The sequence below is a fragment of the Coregonus clupeaformis genome, unplaced genomic scaffold (genome assembly GCF_020615455.1).
Source record: "Coregonus clupeaformis isolate EN_2021a unplaced genomic scaffold, ASM2061545v1 scaf0489, whole genome shotgun sequence".
In the NCBI taxonomy this organism is placed as follows: Eukaryota; Metazoa; Chordata; class Actinopteri; order Salmoniformes; family Salmonidae; genus Coregonus; species Coregonus clupeaformis.
This window is the reverse complement of record NW_025533944.1, coordinates 14,867-21,417: the sequence shown is the minus strand read 5'-3', so window position 1 is coordinate 21,417 and position 6,551 is coordinate 14,867. Positions and strand designations below refer to the sequence as shown.

Here is a 6,551-nt window from a genome sequence, read left to right as displayed (position 1 = left end):
AACGCGTTTTTTATTGGCCGGAATCTCTTTCCATGTCAGAATCACACGGTTTAACAATACTTCGAAGACGCTGTTTTTCAGGAGGAGTTGGGATGCCAATAACCTCGGTTGTTTTTCCATGTCTTCACCAATAAGTCACCGCACTAGGTGACTTAGAGAGCATATCAATGTTATCTTAATCTAAGCATTTCTTTAGTAATTTATCGGGTTACTGAGACCCATTCTCTACACAAGGAAACAATGTTTCTGTTTTCGACTGCCACAATTGGATAGCGGATTCTCCATTCACCAAAAGGGGACGGGATGAAATTACGCTTGACGTCACGACGTATTCCAATTTTGGTGCTAGAGAAAGAGGCTTTGAGATGAGCTTGTTCAGAGAGCAAATATTTCAATAAAATAAAATATAATTAATATGATTGTAGGCCTATGTGTATATTTGTAAAATAAATACAATTAAGTAAGTGTTATGTATTTTAAAAACGTCAGAATGACACTCAAACGGACCATTATTATTTCACTTTCATGTTAGGCCTACTACTTCTGTCCAATAGAGATAGATAGAGGACTCTAGTGGCCAAAAGCCTGATCGTTTTAGCATGGGCAGCACCATTGAGGACTTTCACCATTTTGAAGTAGTGAACTGGATGGGACTTCCTAGGGGTTAAGGAAGGATCACAGAATTCCATCCAGGTCACCAAGAGGGATCAGCCAATGAATTATACTTGTGAGCAAACATTCCATAACTACAGGTGCCAGTAAATCGCCAACCTTGGCATTATATCTGTTCAAACAACACACTCCAGGTGGCAGTATGCACCCTTTCAGTTTGTTTACCAACTCATAAAAGTAGTAGTTGAAGAAAATGGACTACTTCAAAATGGAGATGGCCTTAATGGCAGTGCCTGTGCTCTCACAGACGCCATAATGGGACAGATACAATGATGCCATGTCTATCTAAGTCTATGTTCTATCCAGCACTTATAGTCCTTGATTTTGTGCCATAGGTGGACAAAAAATGAGTTTTATTTTGACATGAGGTAGCCGAGAGGAAGTGGGTCTACAACAGACCCACGTTTGTAAAGTCTGTTCAATAATATTATCCTTTAGATATTTTGTCTCAAATTACCCCTCTCATAATGACCAACCACCCTGCCCACCGGCACATTAAGTTTAAATGGAATTGTATTTAACTTCTGGCTTCCCACGGACTGTTGTTGTGCAACCGAGTACATTTGAAAGCAACGCTAGTGTGTGTACTGTAAATACAGCTGCGTTGCTAAAAGTAACTAGTACATCGGGTGCAGTAGGTCTTTAGACTCTCCTGGAGGTGGTTTGTAAATCTTCCTAGCGTGAGGTCATTTTTTTCTTATTTCTCGGGACTCTCGTTTGAGGTCAAGCAGGTCATAAACAGTTTCTCTGTATTGTAAAATTATGCTTTTGTTAATTCCATGAAGTTTGGACGTTGAAAGGGATTGAATGCATTTCTCACAAAATGTATTGCTGCAAAGCAGATCAATCTATGTGCTAGTTAGTCACTGCAGTAGATCATTCAAGAAAACAACGTCTTCAATGGCCAGTACTGTATAATCAATGATCTCACTAACAAAGCATCATTGGTTTAATTGGAACACAACACATCTCTGTTATGTAGTGGCTGTGTGAGCAATGACAGCTTTGTCAGAGTCCCATTACAATGAACTGGGAGTCTGTAAAAGCATTGAGGATGAGTAGAATGCCATCTTGGAGTGATGTCATAATGGGGTCATAAGAAGATAGAATCCTCTTGCCATTAGGCTAGAATCTTAGGTGGGAGAACATTCATAGAGAAGGTTAGTTGGAGAAAGTCATCATATTGGTAAGTAATGTTTCTAAATTGTTCCTAATGTTATGGTGAATCTACTATAATGGAGAGGACGGTTTTAGGCAAATATGATAGAATTTCATATCACTTTGCGTAGCCTATAAGTATCAAATTCCTGTCTTATGTTTAAATGAATATTTTCATGGTTAAATATTGGTATGCATTCATTTATCTAAACTGATTACTGTATAATCTAGATTACCGAACCTGAGAGTGATTTCTGATGAGATTGAATTGATTAGTACTGTCTTAAAACACATTTAACAGCATAGTGTACTATAATATAAACATTTTTGAAAAGATTTACACAAAATCTATAGTATAAAGAGAAGTTTGCATAATTGGTTGGTCACAGCTTGTTTAGTTTGGATACAGGGCTGTTTTATGGTGAGATGCTAAATAATGTGTTAGAGGCACTAGAAATGTAGGCATTGATGAAAGGCACCGCATAGGGTAAAAGGCTTTAATAGTAGTTTGAATGGCTATAGGGACACTGAGAGGTCATGTTTATTGGACATACTGTCACTATAATCACAGGATGCATAGCCGCGGGAAGTAGTTGTCACGATCGTCGGGAACAGAGGAGGACCAAGGCGCAGCGTGGAATGCGAACATATTTATTAATTGATGATCACACGAACAAAAACAAAACGAAAACGTGACGTCCCTGGTTACATTCACAAACCAACACGGAACAAGAAACCACACCAAATGAATGCCTAACGGCTACCTAAGTATGACTCCCAATCAGAGACAACGAGCTACAGCCGTCTCTGATTGGGAGCCACCCTGGCCAACATAGATATACAAAACCAGAACAAACACAAATGAAAACTCACACCCTGGCTCAACATACTAGAGTCCCCAGAGCCAGGCGTGACAGTACCGAGTGGAGGACAGAGGAGCCTCTTAAAGAAGAAGTTACAGGTCTGTGAGAGCCAGAAATCTTGCTTGTTTGTAGGTGACCAAATACTTATTTTCCACCATAATTTGCAAATAAATTCATTAAAAATCCTACAATGTGATTTTCTAGATTTTTTTTCTCAATTTGTCTGTCATAGTTGACGATGTACCTATGATGAAATTACAGGCCTCTCTCATCTTTTTAAGTGGGAGAACTTGCACAATTGGTGGCTGACTAAATACTTTTTTCCCCACTGTAAATGTAAATTCTGTCAATTTGGAATTTACGTTAATGTCAAATTAATCTTTGGCAATTGGGTAAAACATTTATGTGGAACTGTTAAAAGTGATTTGCTTAATTTCTTTTGATGTCGATGCTGTCTTTAGGTTGTTTAAGGATTTGTTTTCCATTAGCAGCATCCTGTAGGTTGCTAACATTTAGGAACTCTCTTTTAGAGCTCATTCGTATTGGAAGTGCACAGTATTGGTCAGGGCGACTTGCATGTTGAGGTGGGCCTGCTAAGGAAGGAGGTGGGCCTGCTGAAGCAATTGGCCTGTATGGGGGGAGATGAGATGGATAGAGAGACAGTCTCTGGAGATGAATAGAGAGATGGTGTTGAAGGAAGTGGAGAGGGACAGACTTGAGAGGATGAAGAGGGAGGAGAAGAAGGAGCATGCAAAAATAAATCAGATGAAGGATGAAGAGTTGCTGTTGATGGATATTAGAATGAGGGAAAGGGAGAGAGAGATGGAGGAGGAAAGGAGGAGGTTAATGGAGAAATCTGAGAGGCAAAAGGTAGAGAAACAGATGGCGCTCCAGAAGAAAAGACAGGAGGAGAGAGACAAGTGGGAGATATCTGAAAAGAAGAGAGTGGAGGAATGGAAAGAGTTTTACTGGAAGGAAGAAGAAAACCGAAAGGAAGATGCATGGATGAAAGCAGAGAGGAAGGCAAAGAGAAAGGTGGAAGAAGCAAATAGAAAGGTGGAAGAAGCAAAGAGAAAGATGGAAGAAGCAAAGAGAAAGGTGGAAGAAGCAAAGAGAATGATGGAAGAAGCAAAGAGAACGGTGGAAGAAGCAAAGAGAAAGGTGGAAGAAGCAAAGAGAAAGGTGGAAGAAGCAAAGAGAAAGATGGGAGAAGAACAACAGATGCTGAAAAAGCAAGCCAGGCTAACGGAGACCCTGAGCGATAGTTAAAAGAAGAGACGGGGAAGAGAGAAAGGAAGATGAAAATAAGTGTGTGAAGGAAGCAAGGGAAGGAGACAGGAGAGAGCTCCTGAAAGAAAAGAGACTAAGTGCAGAAGAAAATATGACACACATGGAGAAACAAATGAGAGAGCTGGAGGTCAAAGGTAAAAGGAGAGGGAATAGACAGAGAATAAAGTGTGATATGTGAGGTTAGCTTCAACACCTTAACTTATACTGTCTGTTTCCCAACTCCCTCTCTCCCAGATTCCTCCATCTTCTCAGCTGGTGCTGAGGTCAAACAGACCCAGTGCAAAGGTCATCATAGTTTACAGTTCTTTTGTACATTGAAAGTGTTATACAACTGCACACATGGAGTGTGGTATTAACATCCTCCATTTTCCTTTGTCTTGTCAGATGTCTCCATGGTTACTGCAACTGAGTCAAAGACTCTGAACCCTCAGAAGGACCAGCCAGCAAAGTGCAAAGGTAAAGACCAGGGCCCGGTTTCCTGATAGCGATGGAACTTAAGCTTACTAGTGTTTTAACGATGTATCGTTTTTATAATGGCCGAAGATGTCAAAAATTACAGACAGTGTAGCCTACAAATAGAAGTAAATTGACTGAACATGAAATTGATTTCAATATGATTGAAACATAGGCCTATACAGCCTACTGGATTTATTTTCTAATGCAGTCATCTCGGTTTTCAGTTGAAGCATATTTTTATCCTTCGCTTGTTGAATTGCAAAGATATTGGCAACTTTGTATTTGTAGTCAACTTCCTGTCGAAGTTATCGTCAGTCACAGAGAGACAAATAAACAGCTTGATTTCTATGTTTAGCGGATGTCTTCTGTGTAGAAAGTGACGCAGAAGGGCAAAAAAAGAATCTAACGACGCATTTAGCTGTCTGATATCAGTGGAGTTTTCTGGTTGAATCACCCTTCTTTCCACCCAATTTTGTTTTTATGTGATGATGTTGAATCAAGATCTCTCTCTCTCTCTCTCTCTCTCTCTCTCTCTCTCTCTCTCTCTCTCTCTTCTCTCTCTCTCTCTCTCTCTCTCTCTCTCTCTCAGAATTCTCTGTGTTTTCCACGAGCAGTCAAGGTGTCGCCAAGGTCCCCCAGGTCTTGCAGGTCAAAGTGAGTAATAAAAGTGAGAGTGTCCAAAAGAAAGATGGGAATGACAAAGTAACAGCGCCAAAGACAGAGGCAGAGCTCCTTATGGACAAATTTGAGAGGATGGCAGAAGAGGAGAGAATTTGGCCTTGTCAGAAGGATAGGAGAGATAAAGACTAGGCCAAAGAGATAGAGGGAAAGAGAAAGGAGGAGGAGGTGCTGTCTAAAGAAGAGCAGCGCAGGCTGAGGAATGAGAAGGCCTTACAGGAACACCTGGACAGGGTAAAGAATCCGGAAAGGACAGGCAAACAGATCAGACAACCACAATGTAAAGGTAGGACCAGGCAAAGTGACAAGGGACTCAAACACAAAACATTTCATTCTCTGTGGTTTAAAAGCAAAGAGCACCCTCGCGCTCTCCCTAAAGTTAGGTTGGTGCGTAAAACCCTTAAATTCAAATAAGCAATAAAGTGTGATGGTCCGCACTCAAAAAGATTTCGCATAAAGCTGACGTCATTTTTTTTGTTTTTGTTTTTGTCTTTTTCACTGCATGAGGGATAGCATACACAGATTTTTCTGCTTTGCATCCTTCAGGGTGGTTTAGCATCACGTTGTACTCAGACGATGCAATCTTAATCCCCATGGGGAGGCTAATAAAACTGTATTACATTTAAGTAACAGCAGTGTATCTCACTAAGGTACTGAGTTATGTGTGACTACTCCTCTGGTGCATTGAAACAGCCTATAGGACTTAACTCTACTTTTACTGTTGTGTGTTATTGTCCTATCAAATCTCCATTCATATATATTCCTTTTCTGTCCTTAGATTACTCTATTTTCACTGCATCAGGGCTAAAGAGCAAGGACCCGCATGATCAACAGTCAGCAAAATGCAAAGGTAAAACATGAAGGGGGATAGAGAGGGACAGACTTTTCACAAAGTATTTGATGACACAGTGCAAAGATAAAAAGGACGAGAGATATAGAGAGAGGGAGACAAAATGACGAGAGAGAGAAAGAGAGAGAGACAGAGATAGAGACAGAGAGAGACAGAGAGACAGAGAGAGAGACACAGAGAGAGAGAGACAGAGACAGAGAGAAACAGAGAGAGAGACAGAGAGAGAAACAGAGAGAGAGAGAGAGAGAGAAAGAGAGAGAGAGAGAGAGAAAGAGCGAGACAGAGAGAGAGAGACAGAGAGAAATTCATTATTAGAGAGCGGACCCCATACTTCGCTGCCATATAGAGCACTTGGTTCTATAACTGATTGAGCCAGATTCTAATTGGAATTTCGATTTTAATATTCCTTTTAATGGCTCTTCTTGCTTTGTCTCTCAGCTCATTCACAGCCATGTGAAAGCTACCTGTGTTGCAGATATTTAGTCCTAGATACGTGTAATTTTTGGTGTGTTCTAATAGAACTGTGTCCAAATAGAATTTATATTTGTCATCCTGATTTCCTGACCTTTTTTTGGAATATCATT

At 40.4% G+C, this 6,551-nt stretch overlaps 1 long non-coding RNA gene across 1 annotated transcript; it reads left to right on the top strand.

Annotated features, from left to right (window-relative positions):
* The first annotated feature begins 3,970 nt into the window (after positions 1-3,970).
* On the top strand, positions 3,971-5,061 carry LOC123484900. Its single transcript, XR_006658775.1, has 4 exons — positions 3,971-4,117; positions 4,218-4,268; positions 4,368-4,439; positions 5,029-5,061. It is a non-coding gene; the product is annotated as an uncharacterized LOC123484900 (long non-coding RNA).
* The last annotated feature ends 1,490 nt before the right edge of the window (positions 5,062-6,551 follow it).